General features: G+C 42.3%; 2 long non-coding RNA genes across 8 annotated transcripts; both read left to right on the plus strand.

Annotated features, from left to right (window-relative positions):
- Nucleotides 1-8984: 8984 nt before the first annotated feature.
- LOC112842207 (uncharacterized) lies at nucleotides 8985-19334 on the plus strand. Of its 5 annotated transcripts, none has more exons than XR_003213933.1 (6): nucleotides 8985-15190; nucleotides 15278-15906; nucleotides 17889-17981; nucleotides 18408-18472; nucleotides 18792-18856; nucleotides 19283-19334. It is a non-coding gene; the product is annotated as an uncharacterized LOC112842207 (long non-coding RNA). The 5 variants fall into 5 exon arrangements; XR_003213934.1 differs by having other exon boundaries at nucleotides 8985-14536; XR_003213936.1 differs by having other exon boundaries at nucleotides 8992-15354; nucleotides 15818-15906.
- LOC109195146 (uncharacterized) lies at nucleotides 19330-26944 on the plus strand. Of its 3 annotated transcripts, XR_003213930.1 has the most exons (8): nucleotides 19330-19346; nucleotides 19666-19730; nucleotides 20158-20222; nucleotides 20542-20606; nucleotides 21034-21098; nucleotides 23740-23804; nucleotides 24231-24295; nucleotides 26099-26944. It is a non-coding gene; the product is annotated as an uncharacterized LOC109195146 (long non-coding RNA). The 3 variants fall into 3 exon arrangements; XR_003213929.1 differs by having other exon boundaries at nucleotides 19336-19730; XR_003213927.1 differs by having other exon boundaries at nucleotides 19336-20222.
- Nucleotides 26945-27512: the final 568 nt, after the last annotated feature.

A 27512-nucleotide genomic window follows, 5' to 3' on the forward strand; every position in this document is an offset into this window, starting at 1 on the left:
TGGTTAATTTTTAAACATTTCTTTTTTCATATTTTGCTCTAGGAATCCTTTATATTATAAATGTTGTCGTGATTGTGTGTTTTTGTGTACTATTTGATTATCTCCACTCTTTGGAGAGCATTCTTTTGTTAAAGAGGCAGTCTAAATTCTTATCACCCATGGAACAATGCACCTGTGATTAATCCGCTCATCAGTGAGGACTTATTAAGAGTTGGCTTCCTCCTCTCTGGTGCCAGAATGTCTTCTTACTTCAGTATTTCACAACCACATGTCTTACAAGTTTAGAATAATGAGTATCTAGTATTACTTAAATGCTCTTTGTTTTCGTGTATAGCTTGCAGCCTCTCTCTTCATGCACTGGAAACATACAGTGGCTTGCAAAAGTATTCGGCCCCCTTGAACTATTCCACATTTTGTCACGTTACAGCCACAAACATGAATCAATTTTATTGGAATTCCATGTGAAAGACCAATACAAAGTGGTGTACACGTGAGAAGTGGAACGAAAATCATACATGATTCCAAATATTTTTTACAAATAAATAACTGCAAAGTGGGGTGTGCGTAATTATTCAGCCCCCTGAGTCAATACTTTGTAGAACCACCTTTTGCTGCAATTATAGCTGCCAGTCTTTTAGGGTCTCTACCAGCTTTGCACACCTAGAGACTGAAATCCTTGCCCATTCTTCTTTGCAAAATAGCTCCAGCTCAGTCAGATTAGATGGACAGCCTTTGTGAACAGCAGTTTTCAGACCTTGCCACAGAATCTCGATTGGATTTGGATGTGGACTTTGACTGGGCCATTCTAACACATGGATATGTTTTGTTTTAAACCATTCCATTGTTGCCCTGGCTTTATGTTTAGGGTCGTTGTCCTGCTGGAAGGTTAACCTCCGCCCCAGTCTTTTGCAGACTCCAAGAGGTTTTCTTCCAAGATTGCCCTGTATTTGGCTCCATCCATCTTCCCATCAACTCTGACCAGCTTCCCTGTCCCTGCTGAAGAGAAGCACCCCCAGAGCATGATGCTGCCACCACCATATTTGACAGTGGGGATGGTGTGTTCAGAGTGATGTGCAGTGTTAGTTTTCTGCCACACATAGCATTTTGCATTTTGACCAAAAAGTGCCATTTTGGTCTCATCTGACCAGAGCACCTTCTTCCACATGTGTCCCCCACATGGCTTGTGGCAAACTGCAAACGGGACTTCTTATGGTTTTCTGTTAACAATGGCTTTCTTCTTGCCACTCTTCCATAAAGGCCAACTTTGTGCAGTGCACGACTAATAGTTGTCCTATGGACAGATTTCCCCACCTGAGCTGTAGATCTCTGCAGCTCGTCCACAGTCACCATGGGCCTCTTGGCTGCATTTCTGATCAGCGCTCATGCCAAGTATCCTTGGGCAAGATACTAACCCCATGTTTGCCTACTGGTGGCGGTCAGAGGGCCCGGTGGCGCCAGTGTCCGGCAGCCTCGCCTCTGTCAGTGCGCCCCAGGGCAGCTGTGGCTGCAATGTAGCTTGCCATTGCCAGTGTGTGAATGTGTGTGTGAATGGGTGAATGACTGAATGTAGTGTCCTTAGGGGACTTTGGGGTCCTTAGGGACTGAGTAAAATCGCTATACAAATGCAGGCCATTTAATTCAATTCAATTCAGTTTTATTTATATAGCGCCAAATCACAACAAAAGTCGCCTCAAGGCGCTTTATATTGTACAGTAGATAACACAATAATAAATACAGAGAAAAACCCAACAATCCTATGACCCCCTATGAGCAAGCACTTTGGCGACAGTGGGAAGGAAAAACTCCCTTTTAACAGGAAGAAACCTCCGGCAGAACCAGGCTCAGGGAGGGCGGCCATCTGCTGCGACCGGTTGGGGTGAAAGAAGGAAAACAGGATGAAAGACATGCTGTGGAAGAGAGACAGAGATTAATAACAGATATGATTCGATGCAGAGAGGTCTATTAACACATAGTGAGTGAGAAAGGTGACTGGAAAGGAAAAACTCAATGCATCATGGGAATCCCCGGCAGCCTACGTCTATTGCAGCATAACTAAGGGAGGATTCAGGGTCACCTGGTCCAGCCCTAACTATATGCTTTAGCAAAAAGGAAAGTTTGAAGCCTAATCTTGAAAGTAGAGATAGTGTCTGTCTCCCGAATCCAAACTGGAAGCTGGTTCCACAGAAGAGGGGCCTGAAAACTGAAGGCTCTCCCTCCCATTCTACTTTTAAATACTCGAGGAACAGCAAGTAGGCCTGCAGAGCGAGAGCGAAGTGCTCTAATAGGGTGATATGGCACTACAAGGTCATTAAGATAAGATGGGGCCTGATTATTTAAGACCTTGTATGTGAGGAGCAGGATTTTGAATTCAATTCTGGATTTAACAGGAAGCCAATGAAGGGAAGCCAAAACAGGAGAAATATGCTCTCTCTTTCTAGTCCCTGTCAGTACCCTTGCTGCAGCATTTTGGATCAGCTGAAGGCTTTTCAGCGAGTTTTTAGGACATCCTGATAATAAAGAATTACAGTAGTCCAGCCTGGAAGTAATGAATGCATGAACTAGTTTTTCAGCATCACTCCGAGACAGGATATTTCTAATTTTAGAGATGTTGCGCAAATGGAAGAAAGCAGTCTTACATATTTGTTTAATATGTGCATTGAAGGACATGTCCTGGTCAAAAATGACTCCAAGGTTCCTCACAGCATTACGGGAGGACAAGGTAATGCCATCCAGAGTAAGAATCTGGTTAGATACCATATTTCTAAGATTTTCAGGGCCGAGTACAATAACCTCAGTTTTATCTGAATTAAGGAGCAGAAAGTTAGCGGCCATCCAGGTCTTTATGTCTTTAAGACATTCCTGCAGTTTAACTAATTGGTGTGTGTTACTTGGCTTCATGGATAGATAGAGCTGCGTGTCATCTGCATAGCAGTGAAAATTTATGCTATGTCTTCTAATGATGCTGCCTAGGGGAAGCATGTATAATGTAAATAGAATTGGTCCTAGCACTGAACCCTGTGGAACACCATAACTGACCTTAGTGTGTGAAGAGGACTCTCCATTTACTTGAACAAATTGGAGTCTATTAGATAGATATGATACAAACCACTGCAGCACAGTACCTGTAATACCTACAGCATGTTCTAATCGCTCTAATAGCTCTGAAACCTGACTGAAACTCTTCAGATAAGCCATTCCTCTGCAGATGATCTGTTAGCTGTTTGACAACTACTCTTTCAAGGATTTTTGATATGAAAGGAAGGTTGGAGATTGGCCTATAATTAGCTAAGACAGTTGGGTCTAGAGATGGCTTTTTAAGTAAAGGTTTAACTACAGCCACCTTGAAGGCCTGTGGTACATAGCCGATTATTAGAGATTGAAGAATTAATTAATGGCAGGACTTCTTTGAGCAGTTTTGTAGGAATGTGGTCTAAAAGACACGTTGATGGTTTGGAGGAAGTAATTATTGAAGTTAACTCAGAAAGATCAATTGGAGAAAAAGAGTCTAACTTAACATCGATGGTACTAAAAGTAGCTGTAGATAATATTACATCTGTGGTATGATTATTGGTAATTTTTTCTCTAATGATAAAAATTTTATTTGTGAAGAAGTTCATGAAGTCATTACTAGTTAACGTTAAAGGGATTGTGGCTCAGTAGAGCTCTGACTTTTTGTCAGCCTGGCTACAGTGCTGAAGAGAAACCTGGGGTTGTTCTTATTTTCTTCAATCAGTGATGAATAGTGAGATGTTCTGGCTTTGCAGAGGGCTTTCTTATAAAGCAGCAAACTATTTCTCCAGGCTAAATGATGATCCTCTAAATTTGTGACACGCCATTTCCTCTCCAGCTTACGAGTTATCTGCTTTAGCCTACGTGTTTGAGAATTATACCACGGAGTCAGGTACTTCGGATTTGAGACCTTAGTTTTCACAGGAGCTACAGTATCCAGAGTCGTACGTAGTGAGGAGGTAAAATTATTAACAAGATAATTGACCTCTGTTGGAGTAGCATTCAGATAGCTGCTCTGCTCTATGTTGGTACAGGGCATTGAAGATGATAACAGTGGGTGGATTATATTCTTAAACTTAGTTACAGCACTTTCAGAAAGACATCTACTTTGATAAAGTCTACTCTCCACTGCTGTGTAATCAATTATTGTAAATGTGAATGTTATCAGGAAATGATCAGACAGCAGAGGGTTTTCAGGAAACACTGTTACATGTTCAGTTTCTATGCCATATGTTAAAACAAGATCTAGAGTGTGATTAAAGTGGTGGGTGGGTTCTTTTACATTTTGAGAGAAGCCAATTGAGTCTAATAACAGATTAAATGCCATGTTAAGGTTGTCATTTTTAGCATCTACATGGATGTTAAAATCACCCACAATAATTATTTTATCTGAGCTGAGCACTAAATCAGATAAGAAGTCTGAGAAATCAGACAGAAACTCTGTGTAAGGCCCAGGTGGACGTTAGATAATAACAAGTAAGACTGGTTTCTGAGTTTTACAGCTGGGTTGGACAAGGCTAAGCATCAGGCTTTCAAATGAATTAAAAGTCTGTCTTGGTCTTTCGTTAATTAATAGACTGGTGTGAAAAATTGCTGCCACACCGCCCCCTCGGCCTGTGCTTTGAGATTTCTGGTAGTTAGAATGACTCGGGGGTGTTGATTCATTTAAACTAACATACTCATCCGGCTGCAACCAGGTTTCTGTAAGGCAGAGTAAATCGATTTGTTGATCAATTATTAAGTCATGTACTAACAGAGACTTGGAGGAGAGAGACCTAATATTTAATAATCCACATTTCACTGTTTTACTCTTTGGTTCAGATGTGGATACTGTATTGTTCTTTCTTTGTGATTTTTTATGTTTAAGTTGTTTATTGCTGGTTTTTAGTTTGTTTTTTGTCTGCAGACAAAAAATCTTTTGGGAGCTGACACAGTCTCAATGGAGATGGGTTTTTGGGGGGGTAGCAGGAGGAGAGAAGCTGCAGAGAGGCGTGTAAGACTGCAACTCTGCTTCCTGGTCCCAACTCTGGATAGTCATATTTTGGGGGGTTTAATAAATTGGTCCATATTTCTAGAAATGAGAGCTGCTCCATCCAAAGTGGGATGGATGCCGTCTCTCCTAACAAGACCAGGTTTCCTCCAGAAGATTTGCCAATTATCTATGAAGCCCACATCGTTTCTGGGACACCACTCAGACAGCCAGCAATTTAAGGAGAACATGCGGCTAAACATGTCACTCCTGGTCTGATTGGGGAGGGACCAGAGAAAACTACAGAGTCCGACATTGTTTTGGCAAAGTTACACACCGATTCAATATTGATTTTAGTGACCTCCGATTGGCGTAACCGGGTGTCATTACTGCCGACGTGAATTATGATCTTACTGTATTTACGTCTACCCTTAGCCAGCAGTTTTAAATTTCCTTCAATGTTGCCTGCTCTGGCCCCTGGAAGACAATTGACTATGGTTGCCGGTGTCTCTAGCTTCACATGTCTGAGAACAGAATCACCAATTACCAGAGTTTGACCCCCGGCGGGTGTGTCGCCGAGTGGGGAAAAACGGTTAGACACATGAACAGGTTGGTGGTGTACCTGGGGCTTCTGTTTAGGACTCCTCCTCACCGTCGCCCAGCCGCCCTCTTTCCCCAGCTGCTTGGGGTCTGCCGGGGAACAGCTAGCGGGGCCTGTGCTATCTTCGGCTGCACCAGCTACAGGGGCCTGGCTAGCTACGGGTGAATGAAGGGTGCGAAGTCGAGTCTCCAATTCAGTAATCCTGGCCTCCAGAGCTGCAAATATGCTACATTTGTTACAGGTATCATTACTGCTAAAGGAGGCCGAGGAGTAACTAAACATCTGACACAATGAGCAGGAAAGTGCAGGAGGGACAGGTGAAGTAGCCATGGTGCTAACGAGTCGGCTATGAGCTAAGCTAAGCTAGCGAAACAGTAAAGAGACAGTGAATACTTTGGCTATAAATTAGGTAGTGAGCACACAGAAAGGGTGATTCAGATGAAGCACGTTAAGATTATACTATGAAAAAGGGATGTATCAAAAGATTTAAATTAAATTGCTAAGCAGAAAAGCTACTCAGAAACACCACTGTGTTTGAGCAGGAACAGGAAGTGATACTCTACCAAAAGCGAGCGAACACCAAAGCTGTGTCCAAATTCCATTTCTGAATGATTGCTTGGACAGTGCTCCATGGGATGTTCAAGGCTTGGGAAATCTTTTTGTAGCACAAGCCTGCTTTAAATTTCTCAATAACTTTATCCCTGACCTGTCTGGTGTGTTCTTTGGACTTCATGGTGTTGTTGCTCCCAATATTCTCTTAAACAACCTCTGAGGCCGTCACAGAGCAGCTGTAATTGTACTGACATTAGATTACACACAGGTGCACTCTAGTCATTAGCACTCATCAGGCAATGCCTATGGCCAACTGACTGCACTCAGACCAAAGGGGCTGAATAATTACGCACACCCCACTTTGCAGTTATTTATTTGTAAAAAATGTTTGGAATCATGTATGATTTTCATTCCACTTCTCACATGTACACCACTTTGTATTGGTCTTTCACATGGAATTCCAATAAAATTGATTCATGTTTGTGGCTGTAATGTGACAAAATGTGGAAAAGTTCAAGGGGGCCGAATACTTTTGCAAGCCACTGTATTTGCCCCTCTATCCAGTGCTCCCTTTTCACCTTTCCAAACGCCTCCCATGCTATGGCTTTTTGACGGTGTTTTACTCATGGGAGATTACAGTGATGTGAAAGAGAAAATAAAAAGTGAGCTATTGGAGCCAATATCCATGGTGTAAGTACAAAGATCCATCTGTCATGGCCCTGGGTCTTTTGACCTAAAGTTTTGAATTTTGTGCATTTTTGGCATTCTGTATTATGTTATGCCCATCTGTTATTCCAAAGGTTTATTCTATGGTCCCTGGGATATTCTGTTTAGTTTTGTTTATTGGATTCCCTCCTCGTGTCTTTGCCCTCTGTCTCCCTCTGTGTGTCTGTGTTTATATAGTTGTGTGAGTTCTTGTTACTTGTTTCCCCTTCTTGTGTTTTATTCCACTATGTTTATGCATGTTTCCCCATGTCTGCTCTCTCCCTCATGTTCTCTCGCTCCCTCTCATCTGCCTCTCCTCCACTCTCGCATCATGTTTCCTGTTTTATTGTGAAGTTCCTGTGTCCCCCCCCCCCGGCTTGTTATGGTTATTCGTGTCAGTTGTGTTCCTTGTGTGTTCACACTTCCTTGTTATCCCTCTGTGTATTTAGGTTAGCATCTCCCTCAGTCCTGCGTTGCGTCCTCCGTCTGGGCTCTGTGCATGCCCCAGTTTCCTTCCTTGTGTATTTAGTGCTCCCATTATAGTTCATGTTATTTTTCCCAGTTTTTGTTTTGTATTACTTTTTCCGTGCTCACTAATAAAGGTGTATTTGTGTTTAGGATCCCATTTTGCCTAAGTGAGTTTGCGTTTGGGTCCTACCCTGCCTGTACTCAGCTGCTTTATGACACCATCAGTGCATCAGGAAGACAAACCCAAGTGGTTAGGTGCTTAGTAAATAGTTGAAGCAGCTGAAACCTCAGGAGGAGGAGGTAAAGCAGGAACCATCATGGAAGGACAAACCCTTATAGGATGAAGCACTAATCATGGCTCCAAGTACAAGACCAGTAGAGGCTGGTGTTTACCACACCAGGCAGGACCCTAGGTGCAGTCTGTGCAAAGATGCCCGCCATATAGTCAAAGATATTAAATTGGCCCTCCAGTGAGATGACAGTGCCCGATGTGGCACACAACTCATTTAAGTTTGAGACCCCTGCTGTAACTTCTTACAAACAACCTCCACTGCTTCAGCAACTGAAGCACAAGTGAAAGATCAAACATTATATGAGACCAATGTTTCACCTGTTCAATAATGACATCTCTCACCTTCTCAACAAAACCCAAAGTGGTCGGGATGTGGTGTTTGGAGCTGCTTACAAATGGGTGGCGGACAGAAGACAGAAATGTCGAGGTGTTATCGGTGACCAAGCTGACCATCCACACAATTGGTCTTAAACGTACACCCTGTTTATGTATCATTGGTAACCCATAACACACCTCTTTCACCATCTTATAATGCTGTGATTGCAGTCATTCCCCAACTCTCTGTGAATGGTACTCATAAGATAAGATAAGATAAGATAAGATAAGATAAGATAAGATAACCTTTATTAGTCCCACATGTGGGAAATTTCTTTTTGTTGCAGCAGTGGACAGTGCAAAGCAAAAAACTGGAATAATATATCCATAAGCCACTGAAGGAGCTGCTCAGTGCTGCCAGAGTCTCCTGCATGGGGTGGAAGATGTTGTTCAACAGGGATGACAGTTTAGCCACCATTCTCCTGTCACTCACCACCTACACTGGGTCCAGAGGGCATCCTAGAACAGAGCTGGCCCTTCTGATCAGCCTGTTCAGTCTCTTCCTGTCCCCGGCAGAGATGTTGCCGCCCCAGCAGACCACACCGTAAAAGATAGCTCAGGCCACCACAGAGTCATAGAAGGTCTTCAGGAGAGAGCCCTTCACTCCAAAAGACCTGCCCTGAATTATGAGACCAGTCCAGTTTATTGTTCAAATGAACACCAAGGCACCTGTAGCTGTCCACAGTCTCAATGTCCATACCTTGGATGTTCAGTGGTTGCAGTGGAGGATGTTTGTGCCTGTGGAAGTCTACCACCAGCTCCTTGGTTTTACTAGTGTTGATCTGGAGGTAGTTCTGCTGGCACCAGTCCACAAAGCCTTGTGTCAGTTCTCTGTACTCCTTGTCGTCCCCATCAGTGATGAAGCCAAGTATTGCAGAGTCATCAGAGCACTTCTGCAGGAAGCACTGGGTGGAGTTGTGGGAGAAGTCTGCAGTGTAGGTGGTGAAGAGGAATGGTGCCAGAACCGTTCCCTGTGGGGCCCCCATACTGCAGACAACCCTGTCCGACACACAGCCCTGAGTTCTCACATACTGTGATCGGTCAGTGAGGTAGTCCAGAATCCATGTTGTGAGGTGATGGTCCACTCCAGAGTTCTCCAGCTTGTCCTACAGGACCGTGGGCAGAATGGTGTTAAAGGCACTGGAGAAATCAAAGAACATGATTCTCTCAGTGCTCCCAGCGGTCTCCGGGTGAGAGAGGGAACGATGCATGAGGTGAATGACAGCATCATCCGCTTCAATGCCAGGCTGGTAAGTAAACTGAAGTGGGTCCAGTGATGAGCTCACCAGGCACCGAAGCTGAGCTAGGACCAGCCACTCCAGGATCTTCATCAGGAAGTCAGAGCCACCGGACTACAGCTGTTGAGGTCCTTGGGGCGTGAAGTCTTTGGCACTGGTATCACACAGGAGGTTTTCCAGAGCTGTGGGACTCTCCCCAGCCTCAGGCTCAGGTTGACGAGGTGCTCCATCACCCCACACAGTTGGTCTGCACAGGACCTGACCACCCGTGAGCTGATGCCATCTGGACCCTCAGGTTTCCTGGCTTTAATCCTCCTCAGTTCCCTCCTAACCTGGGTGGTTGAGAGAGAACCACTCTCAACACAAGAGAGAAGCTTTGTGTTGAGTGTGTATTGGATGCTGTTGTTGGGGGTGGGGAGGAGTGAGCAGGGTGAGTAGAGGAGGTGTTAAGTATCTGAGGTGTCAGAGGTGGAACAGCAGCAGTGGGGGTGGGTGAGTCTGCAGCCGATGTTGAAGACTGCCTCATGGATGAATCAAATCAGTTGAAGAAATGATTCAGTTCATTTGCCCACCTCACATCCCCCTAGGCAGAAAGTTCTGACCTTTGTGGCCTGAGATGGTTCTGAGGCCTCTCCAGACCTCGCCAATGTTGTTTTGTTGAAGCTGGTTCTCCATCTTCTGCCTGTAGCTGTCCTTCCCTTTCCTTATCAGTCCCCTCATGGCCACTGATCAATGGTCACGACAATTTGGATACTAATGATCATGGAACTGACCTCACAGCCCATTGTTGTAGCTAGATTCTGTCATTATGCAAATGTACTGTTTATAAGGTTGGGGAAACCTGCAGTCTGCTGAGACTGAAGAAGTCACCAGTTGGTGATGAAACATTTCTCCCATTCTGGTGCTCTTTAAAGAATTTTTGAGATAAAAGTAAGGGTGGAGATTGGCCTATAATTAGATAAGACAGCTGGGTAAAGTGATGACTTTTCTCTTGTTCATAGTCCCCTCGTGCTTCAAGAGGACCACCGTCCTGAGGAAACCTAATGTGAGCTGTCTCAGTGACTGTCACCCAAAAGCACTTACTTCCATTGTTATGAAGTGCTTTGAGCATATAGTCAAAGTTCACATCATGTCTTCGATGCCTGCTCGACCCATTTCAGTTTACATGAAGGGCCAAAAAGATTCACAGATCATGCAATAGCATTAGCTCTGTATACTGCCCCCTCACAAGAAAACAGCCAGAACAGCATCTAAAGAACATACGGTTACAGTGTAACCTTGGTTCTGTGAGTGAGAGGCTATCTCTCCACTCCGTTACATATTCCATATGTACGGGGCACGACCCCCCCTTGGTAGTGGCGTGTGGATACTTCTTTAAGACACTCCGGCTCGCCCGGCCACACCTCACAGCTTATTTATAAACAGCTGTACCAGCGATAGTTTGATCGGAATGCGCCTCCGAGCGGCCTTAAGGTGGAGAGATAGTCTCTCACTCACAGAACCAAGGTTACACCGTAACCGTACTTTCTCTATTATATTGAGGCTATCTCTCCACTCCATTAGATATTCCATATGTACGGGGTAACTCTGTAAGACACCCCATGAGGAGACGGTGCAACTGAACCGATAGTGAAAATGCCATTGACAAATGTACACATAAGCAGACCACCCTGGTCAGAGCTTCACCAGACACGAAGGCCAAGCCGGGGGGGGGGGGGGGGGGGCATCAGTCAGCAGGCGCAAGATTGGCCTGAACCGGCCCTGCAGATGCAAGAACCCCAATTGATTGGCCACTCAAAGTCAGCCCGTGAACCACCAGGCCGAACGGCAGGAAGCGCAGCACCAGTTTGGAACCTGCTGGCTACAAACCTACAACATGCAGGCAATATGCCAGACAGAGAGTCACACGCCACAGCGAGGTCTGACTGATGCGTAAACCGGCGAACCGCAGGCAACAAGCCAGGGGAACGCAGCAGGCCGAGGTAGGGATGTGACTTGTCCATCCCCAGAGTCAAAGCCGCCCCGTGCCATCGACAGACAGGGAAGGGGGGCCTGGCAGCCTAGCCAGCAGAAGTGGAGGGCTAAGCATTGGGAGGACCCCAAGGTCCACTCCCAGCACCGAGCAGCCACTATGTGCTGCCCGCAGGCAGATGAGCAACAAGAGCGAACTCACAAACAAGACAGTCATTCAGTTACAGCCCACTGAGTGGGCCTGTGCAGGCCGCGTAAGCTGTGACAGGCAGGCGTGCACCAGACAGAGAGCCAGAGCTGCAGGCTGGAGGACTCACACTCACTGGCTGACGAGCCCCATGTGCACACTCTGCAAAAGATCTCCAGCTGGGGCCTGAGAAGCCTAGGGCCAGAACCTGGAATCCCAGGAGCAGACTGAGGAAAGAAGCACAGCTCACTGAGCTGACGATCGGGAACCCAACTGGCCCTGCAAACCTGCAACATGCAGGCTAGACGCCAGACAGGGAGCCATCGCTGCAGGCTGAGGAACACTCACACACAGCGAGGTCCAATTGGTGCGTAAACCGGCGAGCCGCGGGCAATACGTCCATCTGGACGTGGGGAGCTGGCGTCCTAGCCCACCAAAAGGCCACATGGGGCCTAAACCCGAAGGCAGAGTGGCCGCTAAGCACTGTCCGCAGAAAGGGGAGCAGCAAGAGTGAACTCCATAAGAGACACTCGTGCACAGGCGGCGCTGCAGGCTGGAGAACACTCACTCGCCGGCTGAAGAATCAGACTAGGTGAGGTCCAGCTGGCCGGTAAACTGATGAATGTGGGCAATAAGCCAGGGGAGCACAGCCTATTAAGCCACTCGAGCATGGCAGCTAGCTAATGCCATGACGCACAGTGGATGGTCCTAGGAGCCAAGCATCCAACCCGCACTGTCCCACAAGGGCGAGGGGCTGGTGGCTTAGTCCATAGAGAGTGGAGGGCCCAAGTGGGGAGGCGGTCCAAGTGGGGGGGGGCTTGCAGTCTAGTCCGTTGAAAGGCGAAGTGGGGACTTACCCCGAAGGTCTGCCCCAGGGCCGAGTGGCCACTAGCATTGTCCGCAGAAAGGGGAGCAGCAAGAGTGAACTCGAGAATGAGACACTTGTGCACAGCCGGTGCTGCAGGCTGGAGAACACATACTCGCCAGCTGAGGAATCACACACAGCGAGGTCCAGCTGGCGTGTAAACCTGTGAATGCAGGCAATACGCCAGGGGAACACAGCCTGCAGCTGCAGCAGCTATATGCCAGAGAGAATCCTGGCTAAAATAGGCTGGAGAACACTCACTCGCCACAGCGAGGTCCAACTGGCGCGTAAGCCTGAGAAATGCAGCCAACACGCCAGGGGAACACAGCCTGCAGCTGAAGTGGAGGTCAGAGTCAGGGACATGACTCACCGGGGGGTGTCAGCTCACTGAGCAGGCCCCTGCCGGCCATGTAAACCCACAACATGTGGGCAATCTCCTAGACAGAGAGCCATCGCCGCAGGCTGGAGAACTGTCAACCACTGCCTGAGGTGTCAATGCAGCGTGGCTCGACTGGCATATAAACCTGTGAACCGCGGGCAATATGCCAAGGGAACATAGCCTGCAGCAGGAGCTGGCCACTAGGCCCAACTCAAAGGATGTCAGGGGGGAGGAGGGTGGCTGGAGGACAGCTGAGTCTTAGCTCCAAGTCCTCCCTGTCTCACCTGTATACGGCCATCTGCGAAGGACTCAAACTGGGGCTGGAGATCTCCAGGGCCCCAAGTTGGAGTCTTGGGGACAGGGCAAGGCCCAAAAGCTCTGGGCCCCCCTACCCTGGCCATATGCCCGCACAGGCACCTCAACAGCGAGGTGGCTGCAGGGTCGACCGGCAGCCTCATCAGGCAGCCCTATGACCAGAGCCGGGGCTGACAGCCAGAGGTGGTGACAAAAAAATGAGGTGAAAGAGGAGCCGGTAGTATGGCGTGCTCCCATATAAGCGAGGGCAGGTGCGAGGAAGGAGCCAACAGCTGTCCTGCACCGTCTGTGTCCCCAGCCCGCCTGCAGCTGTCACTCCAAGTGCCGCTGATGGAGAGTCAAATGGTATTATTTAACAGTGCTTGCCGCTGTTCTCCATTTTGCTTGTCTTGCCGTATGTTAAGTGGGTGACTGGACATTTCATTTTGGCTAGCTTGTTTATTAGCAATGACTTGCGCCACATTCATGTGCTCCTTACTTTTTCATGTTTGTCAAATAAAGAATCGTTAAAATTCTTTGAGCATTTAAAAAATGCACCTGATTTGTCTGCTAGATGTGGATGAAAGCGGCAAATCTTGCACCACATTTCAGCGCACTCATTGTTAGCTTCAAGCCATGGCACATCTTGGAGCCACTTTTCTGAAAAAAAGTCTTTTCTTCGGCTCTGGCGTTTCTTAGCTGGTGGCGGCACACCAAAGAAGCTGCTTAATGTCTGGGGTTTATTTTGGGAAATTTAGCTGGTGACAAGAAACACATGGAAGGTTAAATGACACGGTCAAGTATGCAAAGGCACTTGGTAACGCAAGTGTCACTAGGCATTCCTAATTTTTGTCACGCATGCGTACCTGAGTACCAGTTATGTGCACCCCTGTCTATAACACACAGACAAACAACCCCTCACTCAATAACTGCTATCAAATTATCATGTCTATTCAACCTAACATGAATGTTTTAGATCTGTGGTAGGAAGGTGGAGTACCTGAAGAAAACACACACATGCACAGTTAGAAATACAAACTCAGCCAAGGCTTTATACTAGGAACCTTCTGGCTGTGAGACAACAGTGCTAACCACCATACCACTGTGCCACCCATAGTAACTCATATAATAATTATTATTATCATTTCCACACTGTTCAGCATTTAGTCTATCAAGTTTGTTGTTATAGCTAACAACTACTGCAGGAAAATGGCAAGTTTCTTTAAGGTATTGTTCTGTGTGTTCGTAATGCTTGTAACCCTGGACTATACTTCTGAAGATGAGATTAAAATGGGAGTCTCTGGGAATAACTAGGTGAGGAGCTATTAATGCCTTCATATACCAGCTGCCATAATTTTGTACTTTGCTTCAAATAAATAACTAATACTTTTTTTTTTAAAGGAATGTCCTATTAAACAAAAACAACAAAATAACAAATGCAATAAAAACCCAGTCCTTCCTCACTGTAAATATTTCACTGAAATTCCATTTAAAAGAAAGGGTAAGCACTCTCGTCACCTGACCACTTTTTAGCCAATGAGCTTCAGTTTTCACCCCTCCCCCCTCACTTCGTGACTTGGAGTTGAGGAGTATTGAAGCTTGGCTGTGAACTGGTGTGGAGACGCTAACAGGTAACTTTAAACTTTTGAATTTTTCCAGCTTTATAGTCCAGCAACCAGTTAGATTTAGTTTTGTCAAGGTTTTTCTTTGATGTATATTCCTTGATTAAGTTTTGTATTTCAAGCTAATTCAAATGCTAAATCTAGCATTTTTTGATGACACGTTGTATATTTATTAGTCAAGGTTAAATACCTAGTCTAACACATGTGTTTTTAATTAAACTGTGACATTTGAAATTACTGAGATGTTATTATTTACTCATCCCACTGTCTCCAGAGTTTAAGCAATGCTGCAATATACGTGACATGCTATTAATGAGACATTTCAGATAACCGTGGTAGCTAACATTTAACTCTCTGGAGTGCAGATCACATGGCCAATTTATGGTCTATCAACTACATGCGTATCAGTTTTTTAAAATGTGTTGATAGGCCAAGTAAAACCAGATTGAAGATGTCATCACGTTTAGTGCAGGAACAAATAAAAACGTGATTTCCTTTAAAAAAGAGATAGATAGATATATTTTTACCTCTCCTTCCCTATTGTGTTGAATAAATGAACAAGAGCCGATCAAACAATTATATGGCTGTTTTGGTTGTTTACTAATAGGGAAACTTGTGGGAGTGATGGCAGGAGAGAGCGGTGTCTATAACAACTTTTGAGATGTGAGAGATTTGTGACATTAAGTGTGTCTGGAGTGTATAGTTAGTTTGTAGTTAAATCTGGGTTTGATTGATTGTTTTGTGTGTCAGAATGGTGAGGTGAATGTCACCCTGACCCTGGCTAAAAAGCTACCAAAGGCAGACTGAAATCTAAACACTGTCTCCAGGTGTGCAACAGGAGGAGTGATACACTAATTGCCTGCATTTTTACATAAACATTTGTATAGACTGTGGTTTGTAAAATTTGTACATATGTTTTAGAAATTTGAAATTAAGTAATGAGAAAAAAATCACTAAACATGTTTGTGGTTTTCATAGTAAAAAGTATAACATTTTCCTACTCTGATTTTATGTTTTTGTGTAATTTTTTTTAGGTCAATTGTGTTAATACAATATGTCAAAATTACAAAATAAATGTAGTCAGACATGTGAGGTTGTTCTGTAAAGAATGATGCCAAACAAGGCAAGGAAATTTTTTTTTAACAGCGAAATATAGAGGTATAATCAAAAGTAGTCGAAAACAGCCAATTATACCCTTGAAAGCACCTCCTGTAAAACATCATTTTTCACTGTAAACTACATTGAGAAGTAGTATACAAATTGTACATTTTTTTCCCATTTCTGAGACAGTGCATTGCAATGAGGCAGCCAAGAGAAAAGATTAAACCCATAGATGAAGCTGATGTGCCCATGGCATCGTCCTCCCTCAAAGATGATGAGTAGGTGACTAATTTTCTGCTGTTGTAATTATTGCAACCTAGTCTAACACATAGCTTTATAGTTCAACTATGACATTTGGAAATACTGAGATGTTATTATTTATTCATCCCACTGTCTCCAGATTTTAAGCAAAGCTAAAATAGATATGAAATGCTAGTAATGAGACATTTCAGATAACTGAGGTAGCTAATATTTAACTTTCTGGAGTGCAGATCACATGGCATGTTTACAATTTATCAGCAATATTTGTATATATCAGTTTTTTAAAATGTGTTGATACGCAACGTAAAAGCAGAGTTATGAAACATAATTTCAAATTTTTTCCTGAAAACTGTCATCACATTTAGTGCAGGAACAAATAAAAACGTGATTTTCTTCAAAAAATATAGATAGATAAAGTATTACCTCTCCTTCCCTATTGTGGTGGATAAATGAACAAGAGCCGATCAAACAATTATATGGCTGTTTTGGTTGTTTATGAATAGGGTAAACTTTTGGGAGTGATGGCAGGAGAGAGCAAGACAGTGCTCTCTATAACAAGTTTTGAGATGTGAGAGATTTGTGACATTAAGTGTGTCTGGAGTGTATTGTTAGTTTGTAGTTAAATCTGGGTTTATTTGACTGTTTTGTGTGTCAAAATGGTGAGGTGAATGTCACCCTCACCCTGACTGAAAAGCTACCAAAGGCAGACTGAAATCTAACTGCTGTCTCTAGGTGTGCAACAGGAGTGATACACTCCCTTTTGTCAGGCCTGTGGTGTGTCCCTCTGTTCTGTCTTGTGGTGGACAGGAACAATTTTGATGAGTAACACAAATAATTTGTGTGACACCTGATTGTTTTTAAATAATATAAATTTTATTTATAGCACATTTCAAGACAGCCAAGGACACTTTACAAAGGGATGAAATGCATAATAGAACAATGACAAAATAAGGAACAATAAAAACAAAAGTACAAGATAAAATTAACAAACAGTGGGTTCACAGTGGACATGCAAATTTGAACAGATGGGTTTTGAGTTGAGATTTAAACTGGGGGAGAGAACCAATGTTTCTTATATCTGGGGGTAGAGAGTTCTACAGCCTGTGAGCAGAGCAGCTAAAAGCTCTGCTTCCCATGGTGGTGGAAAGAAGGCACAGCAAGCTGGATAGAAAAAGAAGATGGAAGTGAGCGGGCAGAAGAGATACTGCTTAACAGGTCAGAAGGGTAAGGAGGAGCAAGGTTATGAAGGGCCTTGAAGTTGAGCAGAAGAAGTTTGTATATTATTCGGAATTTCACAGGGAGCCAGTGAAGTTCCTGAAGAACAGGGGTGATGTGCTGGTAGGAGGGGGTTCTGGTGATAATGCGAGCAGCAGAGTTCTGAACCAGATGAAGCTTATGGAGGGATTTATGGGGGAGACCATGCAAGAGAGAATTGCAGTAGTCAGTACGGGAGGTAACAAGACTATGGACATAGATAGATAGATTTATAGGAAAGTGAACTATGTAGGATGACACCAAGGCTCGTAACCTGAGGAGAAGGGAAAACCAGTAAATTTGGAAATAACCTTACAAAAACCACCAGAGGAATTTCCTGCATTTTTATGTAAATAGTTGTATATAATGTGGTTTGTCAAATTTGTACATATGTTTTAGAAATGTAAAATTAAGTAATTAGAATGACTCGCTAAACGTCTTTGTGATTTTCATACTGAAAAGTATAACCTTAACCTACTCTGATTTTATGTTTTTGGGTCAGTTATGTTAATACAGTATGTCAAAATTAAAGGTTGTTGTGTAAAGAATAATGACAAAGAAGGCAAGGAAAACTTTTTTTTAAAGGGGAAATATAAAGGTAAAATTTAAAAGTAGTCGAAAACAGCCAATTATACCCTTGACTCCAGAGGGTTAGCACCTCCTGTATAAGATCAGTTTTCACTGTAAACTACAGTGATGAAGTATTACACAAATTGTACTATTATTTTTTCTTTTTCTGAAACAGTGCATTACAATGAGGGAGCCAAGAGACAAGTTTAAACCCAAAGATGAAGCTGATGCGCCCATGGCATCGTCCTCCCTCAAAGATGATGAGCAGGTGAGTAATTTTCTGCTGTCATTATTATTGCAACAAGACCACAGCAGTGGTGTTTGGATGTTGATAATGAGGTTGGTAGACACAGTTCCTACAGTGCTGGTTAATGTAAGACACATACATTGTGAGGACTGTGTGTGTTTTGCATGTGTACATCTATCGAAAGATGGGCTCCCAAGTCCACATGAAACACAGACCCTACAGTGTATGAAGTTGTCAGGTGCATTATTAAGAGGACTGTGTGTGGATACTGTCGTGTGTTATGTTGGTTTACACTGAGGAATTAATTTTCTATCAATATTATTGCATTCCATTTGCCTCATTTATGTCACTAACCAGTGTAGCTACGTAACTGCATTGTAAAGTCTCAACGTATCTGTGTTGAATGGATGTTAATGCCCTTTTGTGTTTGTTTCCACTACATTTCAGGGCACACCGATCTTCCTCATGTTGATACGCCCATGGCATCGTCCTCCCTCAAAGATGATGAGCAGGTGACTAATTTTCTGCTGTTGTTATTATTGCAACAAGACCACAGCAGTGGTGTTTGGATGTTGATAGTGAGGTTGGTAGACACAGTTCTTACAGTGCTGGTTAATGTAAAATACATACATTGTGAGGACTGTGTGTGGAATCTGTCAGGTGTTATTTAGTTTACACTGAGAAATTAATTTTCTATCAATATTATTGCATTACATTTGGCTCATTTATGTCACTAACCAATGTAGCTACATAACTGTATTGAAAAGTCTCAACGTATCTGTGTTGAATGGATGTTAATGCCCTTTTGTGTTTGTTTGCACAACGTTTCAGGGCACACCGATCTTCCTCATGTTGATATGCCCATGGCATCGTCCTCCCTCAAAGATGATGAGCAGGTGACTAATTTTCTGCTGTTGTTATTATGGCAAAAATAACACAACATAGTTGTTTGGATGTTGATAGTGAGGTTGGTAGACACAGTTCTTACAGTGCGGGTTAATGTAAGATACATACATTGTGAGGACTGTGTGTGTTTTGGATATGCAAGTCTATCGAAAGATGGGCTCCCAAGTCCACATGAAACACAGACCCTACAGTGTATGAAGCTGTCAGGTACATTATTATGAGGACTGTGTGTGGATACTGTCGTGTGTTATCTTAGTTTACACTGAGGAATTAATTTTCTATCACTATTATTGCATTCCATTTGCCTCATTTATGTCACTAACCAGTGTAGCTACGTAACTGCATTGTAAAGTCTCAACGTATCTGTGTTGAATGGATGTTAATGCCCTTTTGTGTTTGTTTGCACAACGTTTCAGGGCACACCGATCTTCCTCATGTTGATATGCCCATGGCATCGTCCTCCTCAAAGATGATGAGCAGGTGACTAATTTTCTGCTGTTGTTATTATTGCAACAAGACCACAGCAGTGGTGTTTGGATGTTGATAGTGAGGTTGGTAGACACAGTTCTTACAGTGCTGGTTAATGTAAAATACATACATTGTGAGGACTGTGTGTGGAATCTGTCAGGTGTTATTTAGTTTACACTGAGAAATTAATTTTCTATCAATATTATTGCATTACATTTGGCTCATTTATGTCACTAACCAGTGTAGCTACATAACTGTATTGAAAAGTATCAACGTATCTGTGTTGAATGGATGTTAATGCCCTTTTGTGTTTGTTTGCACAACGTTTCAGGGCACACCGATCTTCCTCATGTTGATATGCCCATGGCATCGTCCTCCCTCAAAGATGATGAGCAGGTGACTAATTTTTCTGCTGTTGTTATTATGGCAAAAATAACACAACATAGTTGTTTGGATGTTGATAGTGAGGTTGGTAGACACAGTTCTTACAGTGCGGGTTAATGTAAGATACATACATTGTGAGGACTGTGTGTGTTTTGGATATGCAAGTCTATCGAAAGATGGGCTCCCAAGTCCACATGAAACACAGACCCTACAGTGTATGAAGCTGTCAGGTACATTATTATGAGGACTGTGTGTGGATACTGTCGTGTGTTATCTTAGTTTACACTGAGGAATTAATTTTCTATCACTATTATTGCATTCCATTTGCCTCATTTATGTCACTAACCAGTGTAGCTACGTAACTGCATTGTAAAGTCTCAACGTATCTGTGTTGAATGGATGTTAATGCCCTTTTGTGTTTGTTTGCACAACGTTTCAGGGCACACCGATCTTCCTCATGTTGATATGCCCATGGCATCGTCCTCCCTCAAAGATGATGAGCAGGTGACTAATTTTCTGCTGTTGTTATTATTGCAACAAGACCACAGCAGTGGTGTTTGGATGTTGATAGTGAGGTTGGTAGACACAGTTCTTACAGTGCTGGTTAATGTAAAATACATACATTGTGAGGACTGTGTGTGGAATCTGTCAGGTGTTATTTAGTTTACACTGAGAAATTAATTTTCTATCAATATTATTGCATTACATTTGGCTCATTTATGTCACTAACCAGTGTAGCTACATAACTGTATTGAAAAGTCTCAACGTATCTGTGTTGAATGGATGTTAATGCCCTTTTGTGTTTGTTTGCACAACGTTTCAGGGCACACCGATCTTCCTCATGTTGATATGCCCATGGCATCGTCCTCCCTCAAAGATGATGAGCAGGTGACTAATTTTTCTGCTGTTGTTATTATGGCAAAAATAACACAACATAGTTGTTTGGATGTTGATAGTGAGGTTGGTAGACACAGTTCTTACAGTGCGGGTTAATGTAAGATACATACATTGTGAGGACTGTGTGTGTTTTGGATATGCAAGTCTATCGAAAGATGGGCTCCCAAGTCCACATGAAACACAGACCCTACAGTGTATGAAGCTGTCAGGTACATTATTATGAGGACTGTGTGTGGATACTGTCGTGTGTTATCTTAGTTTACACTGAGGAATTAATTTTCTATCAATATTATTGCATTCCATTTGCCTCATTTATGTCACTAACCAGTGTAGCTACGTAACTGCATTGTAAAGTCTCAACGTATCTGTGTTGAATGGATGTTAATGCCCTTTTTTGTTTGTTTGCACAACGTTTCAGGGCATACCGATCGTCCTCATGTTGATACGCCCATGGCATCGTCCTCCCTCAAAGATGATGAGCAGGTGACTAATTTTCTGCTGTCATTATTATTGCAACAAGACCACAGCAGTGGTGTTTGGATGTTGATAGTGAGGTTGGTAGACACTAGGGCTGGGCCATATTATACCGTTCACGGTAATACCGGTACAGTGTTGGGCAACGATAAGAAAATGAAATATCGCGATAGAATATGGGTAAAACGCGCATGCGCAGTGCCTTTGTTTTCGTACGCACATGGCCGATTGTTGAGTGAAACAGATGAACCAGAACTGGTTTGTAAAAATGGTGCAACTTCAGTGATGTGGAACTGGTTTGGTGTTTGTCCGTCAGATACACAACAAAGCACATTTTTTTGTAGAACATGCAAGGGGGGCGTCGTTATTACCGTATTTGTCGGACTAAGGTGCTCATAAATCTGGGAATAATCTGGGTCCTAAACTGCGTCCTCTTCAGGTCCCAAAGTCAAACGAACACACAGCATCACTGAGAGTTAAAAACTGTCTAAATTCTTTAATCTTTAATAAAACGATCAGCATTGCTGCTTTACCAGGTGTTTAACATCCAGGCATCCATGAAAACAGAATTTATTACATTTAACGGAGTTAGAAGTTAGCAGGAAGCTAGCGGAAGTTAGCTCGCTAGTTTCGCTAGTTACCTAAACATGTTATCCGGTTGTTCAGTGATGACGTGACGAATCCTACTTCCGGGCCTAAAGTAGTCTGCATTTAATATGGCTTTTGTGTTGTTAACATGTTTAATGTTTTGTATTTTCTTCTATTTAATCTCAAAAAGCTCCTAAAACAGTCAGTGATCACTGTTGACCTCCCTTGGCTTTTATTACTACTAATCATTTATTTAAGCTCAGTTTTTAAAACCTTACGATGTAACTACAGCACAGCCCATGCAGCAGTATATGAATGACTAACCTCGTATTGTGGATGGATTATCTCACTTGTTCTCCTGGCTGAAGTTTAGTCCTTTTACAGCATCCTGCCATGCGATTCCATTTGTTCCTGACCACCGAGAACACTCACGTTAACTTTTATCGAGTGGAAAAAAAGTTAGCTTGTTTATGTTATGCTAACATAGCTGTGTCGCTAGCGGTCACGTAGCACATCATTATCTACCAGCTAGCCAAACTTCAGTAACCCTACAAACGTCACTGCTGTTTAGTTTTCTGTCTTCATTTATGTTGGAAGTGATAGCAGAGCTGTACGTTTGAATTTGTTTCCAAAACCCCGCAGTCAGGACATGCTATATTGTATTTAGATAGAAGCTAGCGAGCTAACTTCCTGCTAACTTCTAACGCCGTTAAATGTCATAAATTCCATTTTCATGGATGCCTGGATGTTAAACTCAATTGTTACACCTGGTAGAGCAGAACACTGATCATTTTATTAAAGATGAAAGACTTTAGACAGTTTTTCAACTCTCAGTAATGCCACAGTGATCGTTTGATATATGGACCTGCAGCGGAGTTTAGGCCCAGACACGGCCAGTGACGTCAGACTGAACAACCGGATAGCATGTTCTGACTGACAGATTTCTGAAAAAATTCAAACGTACAGCTCTGCTATCACTTCCAACATAAATGAAGACAGGAAACTAAACAGCAGTGACGTTTGTAGGGTTACTGAAGTTGGGCTAGGTAGTATATAATGATGTGCTACGTGATCGCTAGCGACACAGCTATGCTAGCATAACATAAACAGTGAAGCTGGAGGATGAACGCTAACACTTTTCCACTCGATAAAAGTTAACGTGAGGGTTCCTGGTGGTTAGGGACAAATGCAATCGCATGGCAGGATGCTGTAAACGGACCAAACTTCAGTCAGGAGAACAACTGAGATAATCCATCCACAATATGAGGTTAGTCATTAATATACTGCAACAACATGGGAATAGAGCAGCTGTGATAGAATACAGCATTAATGAATCAATGGTACAGAAGTGGAGGAAGCAAGAAGAATGAGTTGAATAAAGTTTGATTTATCTGACTGCTTTGTTTCGCTTAATGTGCCTTATAATCCCGTGCACTTTATGGTCCGAAAAATACATATTTGCCTTTTTTATTTGGCACACTGCAGTTTAATGTTGCAAAGCACCTCTTTTTAACTACAGTGGATATTATACATGGTTATGCTCAGGATATGTCATCCCATTTCTACTGGAAATGCCTTTTGGTTAAACTTTCAGCAAGAAATTTGCATTTGCACTGTTAAATTTGTATATAGCTTTAATGCATATAAAAAAAACAGCTGCTTGTTTAAGTGAAAATAAATGGATGGGGTTTTTTTTGCACTAGTAAAGTTGTGGAGTTGTATTTTGTCTCACATCAAGTATATCGTCAGTTATATCGTTATTGCAAATTTTCAAATATATATCGTGATAAATATTTTTGGCCATATCGCCCTGCTCTAGTAGACACAGTTCTTACAGTGCTGGTTAATGCAAAATACATGCATTGTGAGGACTGTGTGTGGAATCTGTCGGGTGTTATTTAGTTTACACTGAGAAATTAATTTTCTATCAATATTATTGCATTACATTTGGCTCATTTATGTCACTAACCAATGTAGCTACATAACTGTATTGAAAAGTATCAACGTATCTGTGTTGAATGGATGTTAATGCCCTTTTGTGTTTGTTTGCACAACGTTTCAGGGCACACCGATCTTCCTCATGTTGATACGCCCATGGCATCGTCCTCCCTCAAAGATGATGAGCAGGTGACTAATTTTCTGCTGTTGTTATTATGGCAAAAATAACACAACATAGTTGTTTGGATGTTGATAGTGAGGTTGGTAGACACAGTTCTTACAGTGCGGGTTAATGTAAGATACATACATTGTGAGGACTGTGTGTGTTTTGGATATGCAAGTCTATCGAAAGATGGGCTCCCAAGTCCACATGAAACACAGACCCTACAGTGTATGAAGCTGTCAGGTACATTATTATGAGGACTGTGTGTGGATACTGTCGTGTGTTATCTTAGTTTACACTGAGGAATTAATTTTCTATCAATATTATTGCATTCCATTTGCCTCATTTATGTCACTAACCAGTGTAGCTACGTAACTGCATTGTAAAGTCTCAACGTATCTGTGTTGAATGGATGTTAATGCCCTTTTTTGTTTGTTTGCACAACGTTTCAGGGCATACCGATCTTCCTCATGTTGATATGCCCATGGCATCGTCCTCCCTCAAAGATGATGAGCAGGTGACTAAATTTTCTGCTATTGTTATTATGGGAAAGATAATACAAAATAGTTGTTTGGATGTTGATAGTGAGGTTGGTAGACACAGTTCTTACAGTGCTGGTTAATGTAAGATGCATACATTGTGAGGACTGTGTGTGTTTTCAATGTGTAAATCAATTGAAAGATGGGCTCTTCTTAAAATGAACAATTACCAAATGCTTTCCAGAGGTTTGCTAAGGTTTTAAATCAACAGGTAGTTGACTTCCCCAAAAGTTGATTCTGTTCATCTGGACGTATCTTTTTCAGCGGGAGAAACCTTTTGTCAGTCATCCAAGAGACTCTTCAGTCACTATCAACATCCAAACAACACTTGTGTGTTCTTGTTCTTGTTGGATGAAATTGAAGAAGTCATTTGGATGAATGACGAAATGTTTCTTCCACTGAAAATGCTATGTCCGTATGAACAGATTCAACTTTTGGGGATTTACTTACCTCGATGATTGAGTATGCATCAAGACGATGCTAGGTGATTTATTTGGATTTAACTCATACTTCAACTCAAAGTAAATGAGGAGCGGTTATTCAGATGCTCTTTTGCTCAAAAAATAATGTCACTGTATCAGAAAGCATGCTTAAACAATGAATGGGAAACCCTGAAATGTTGGCTCCTACTGGATGTATTCATGCCACAAGGGCTGCAGTGTCTCAAATGAGTGAAGTTTCTGCATTACATGAAATCACTCAAAATTCATGGTTCAAACTTAATGAACTTTATTTTTTCAAGAGAACTGTATGCATGATGTAGTGTATTCATCAGAGACGAGACTGAAAAAATGTGCCTTTTGTAATGTTCACCTTTCTGCTTTGAAATTGATTTGCATAAATTGTAAAGGTGAGGATTTTTGTTCATTCATTTTAGATGATTATCTGTCAAGATATAACAAGTGGAAATTTTTACCCGCAATACTTAACATTTGACGTTTTCATCAAAAGAGAGAAAGGTTCCCCATGAGTCTTGTTTTGTTGAGTATGCCATTAGAGTAGACTGTCCTACATCGTCTTCGATACAGATTGTTTTGACTTTCAGAGGAATGCAGACAAATGTTTGCCTTCCATCACTGGATCTTGAATGCATCCTCAAAGCATCTTGGGTATCTTTAGAGCTTTAGTTAATGCTGGTTGCATGATGTCTGATCACCCAGAACTTGCGATAATGCCAGCTCTGAACTGGGTTACTGTCACAGTACAAAATCGCATGAGAATAAGAGTGGGGGAAATGACAAATAATTTTTTGGACAAGCTAAGTAAAAGAATCAGGACAAAGCGGAAATGGATTCTTTATGATTGAAAGTGGAAAAAAGAAAAACATTAAGTATGATATGTTGAAACTGGATGGAAACAAATGTCAGTTACTGTTTTTCTATAGTTGTGTGGTTTAGAACCTAAATGACATAGTCGTTTTGTATTTCGGTGTCCTGTGGCTTTCACATAGAAGTTTTATCTTTAATAGTTTCCTTTGAGTTGTTGTTGTTTTTGGGTTTTTTTTTTAAATGAGCTTGATGTGCTGGTCAGAATGTAGCTTTTAAGAGATTGTCTTCATCTAACATGGCAAAAAGACGAAGCCCAGTGTAAACCTAAAGCCCCACCGCTATTTAAAACCAGTTAAAAAATGCTGTGTTTATGTACCTGGAGTTCTTTTTGATATGTGTACCATGAAAGGGCTTTGATGTTTACGTCCCATTGTTCTTAAAGAGTACCTTTATAATAGCTTTATAGTTAACATATCAAAAGTAAGTTGATCTTATTTTCTCTCCTCCTTTTAGCATTTCCTGAAAATGGTGCTGAAGGGGAAAATCCTCAAAGGAAACAAAAATCTCCATGATGTCCCACAGAGATTGGAGCAGTGAGGAGACATTTCTGTGGGCACATTGCTAATGGGAGACTATCCATTGTGATTAAAATCAAACAGTGTAAAAATGCTCAATGTCCTGTATGAGACAGTCGCTCTTTTCAAAATGTAAGCGACTTTGTCATGAATCATGGTTTAATGCTAAAAAAGAGGAACAGTTGTTAAATAATCAGGTTAAAAAAATCTATAGACACATCTGAGACATATACATGTTTGCAAAAGTCATTTAGTTTGCAGTAGGGCTGGGCCATATCATACCGTTCACGGTAATACCGGTATAATTTTGGGCAACGATAAGAAAATGAAATATTGCGATAGAATATGGGTAAAACGCGCATGCGCAGTACCTTTGTTTTCATACGCACATGGCGGATAAAGCATGGCGGAGAATGAGAAGGGCAAAAGCGGATCGGCAGTGCCCTTTATAATCCCGCGGGCCTTATGTATGAATTCTGGTTGTGTTTACTGACCTTGAAACGATTTTATGTGGTACACGGTGCTCAAAAATCTGTCAAATGTTTTAGCACAACTTTGCTAAGCTACGAACCCACACCGCTTGATGGATTGTCGGAGCATTATAGCTATCGTAGGCAGGAGCCTCGCGGAGTGATATGTACTGTGCTTCAACATAGTATTACAGTATTGTGTGTATATAACCTCTTTTTAAGTTTTGTGGACATTATACATGGTTATGCTGAGGATATGTCGGCCAGTTTCCACTGGAAATGCCTTTTGGTTAAACTGTCAGCAAAGAATTTGCATTTGCACTGTTAAATTTTTATATAACTTTAATGCACATTAAAAAAAAAACAGCTGCTTGATTAAGTGAAAATACATTGATGGTTTTTTTGGGTTTTTTTGCACTAATAAAGTTGTGGAGTTGTAAAGTATTTTGTCTAGTGTCAGTTACATTGTCAGTTCTATCGTTATCGCAAATTTTCAAATGTATATCATGATAAATATTTTTAGTCATATCGCCCTGCTGTAGTTTGCAGCACTTGTTCGAAATACACTTGACCTTTCACCAGCAGGCTGGCTGTGATTTTTTTTTTTTTTTTTTTTTTTTTTTTTGCCTCTAAAGATCGTACTTAAAGGGAACATGATATGTGAAAAGCACTTCATCTGTGCTTGACAGCATATATTTGGGTATCTTAACTTATTACCAATTAAAAAACTAAAGATGCACAACCCTGGAACTTTTTTGGGCCCCCTAGATCTGAACATTTGTCTTTCAGTGAGGCTTTCTGATATGGAGGGTCCATATGAAGTTACTAAAAGCAAATTCTCATCAGCAGTTGTATAACTCAATTCTGTTACGGAAGATATGA

Source organism: Oreochromis niloticus, linkage group LG2 (assembly GCF_001858045.2).
Source record: "Oreochromis niloticus isolate F11D_XX linkage group LG2, O_niloticus_UMD_NMBU, whole genome shotgun sequence".
NCBI lineage: Eukaryota > Metazoa > Chordata > Actinopteri > Cichliformes > Cichlidae > Oreochromis > Oreochromis niloticus.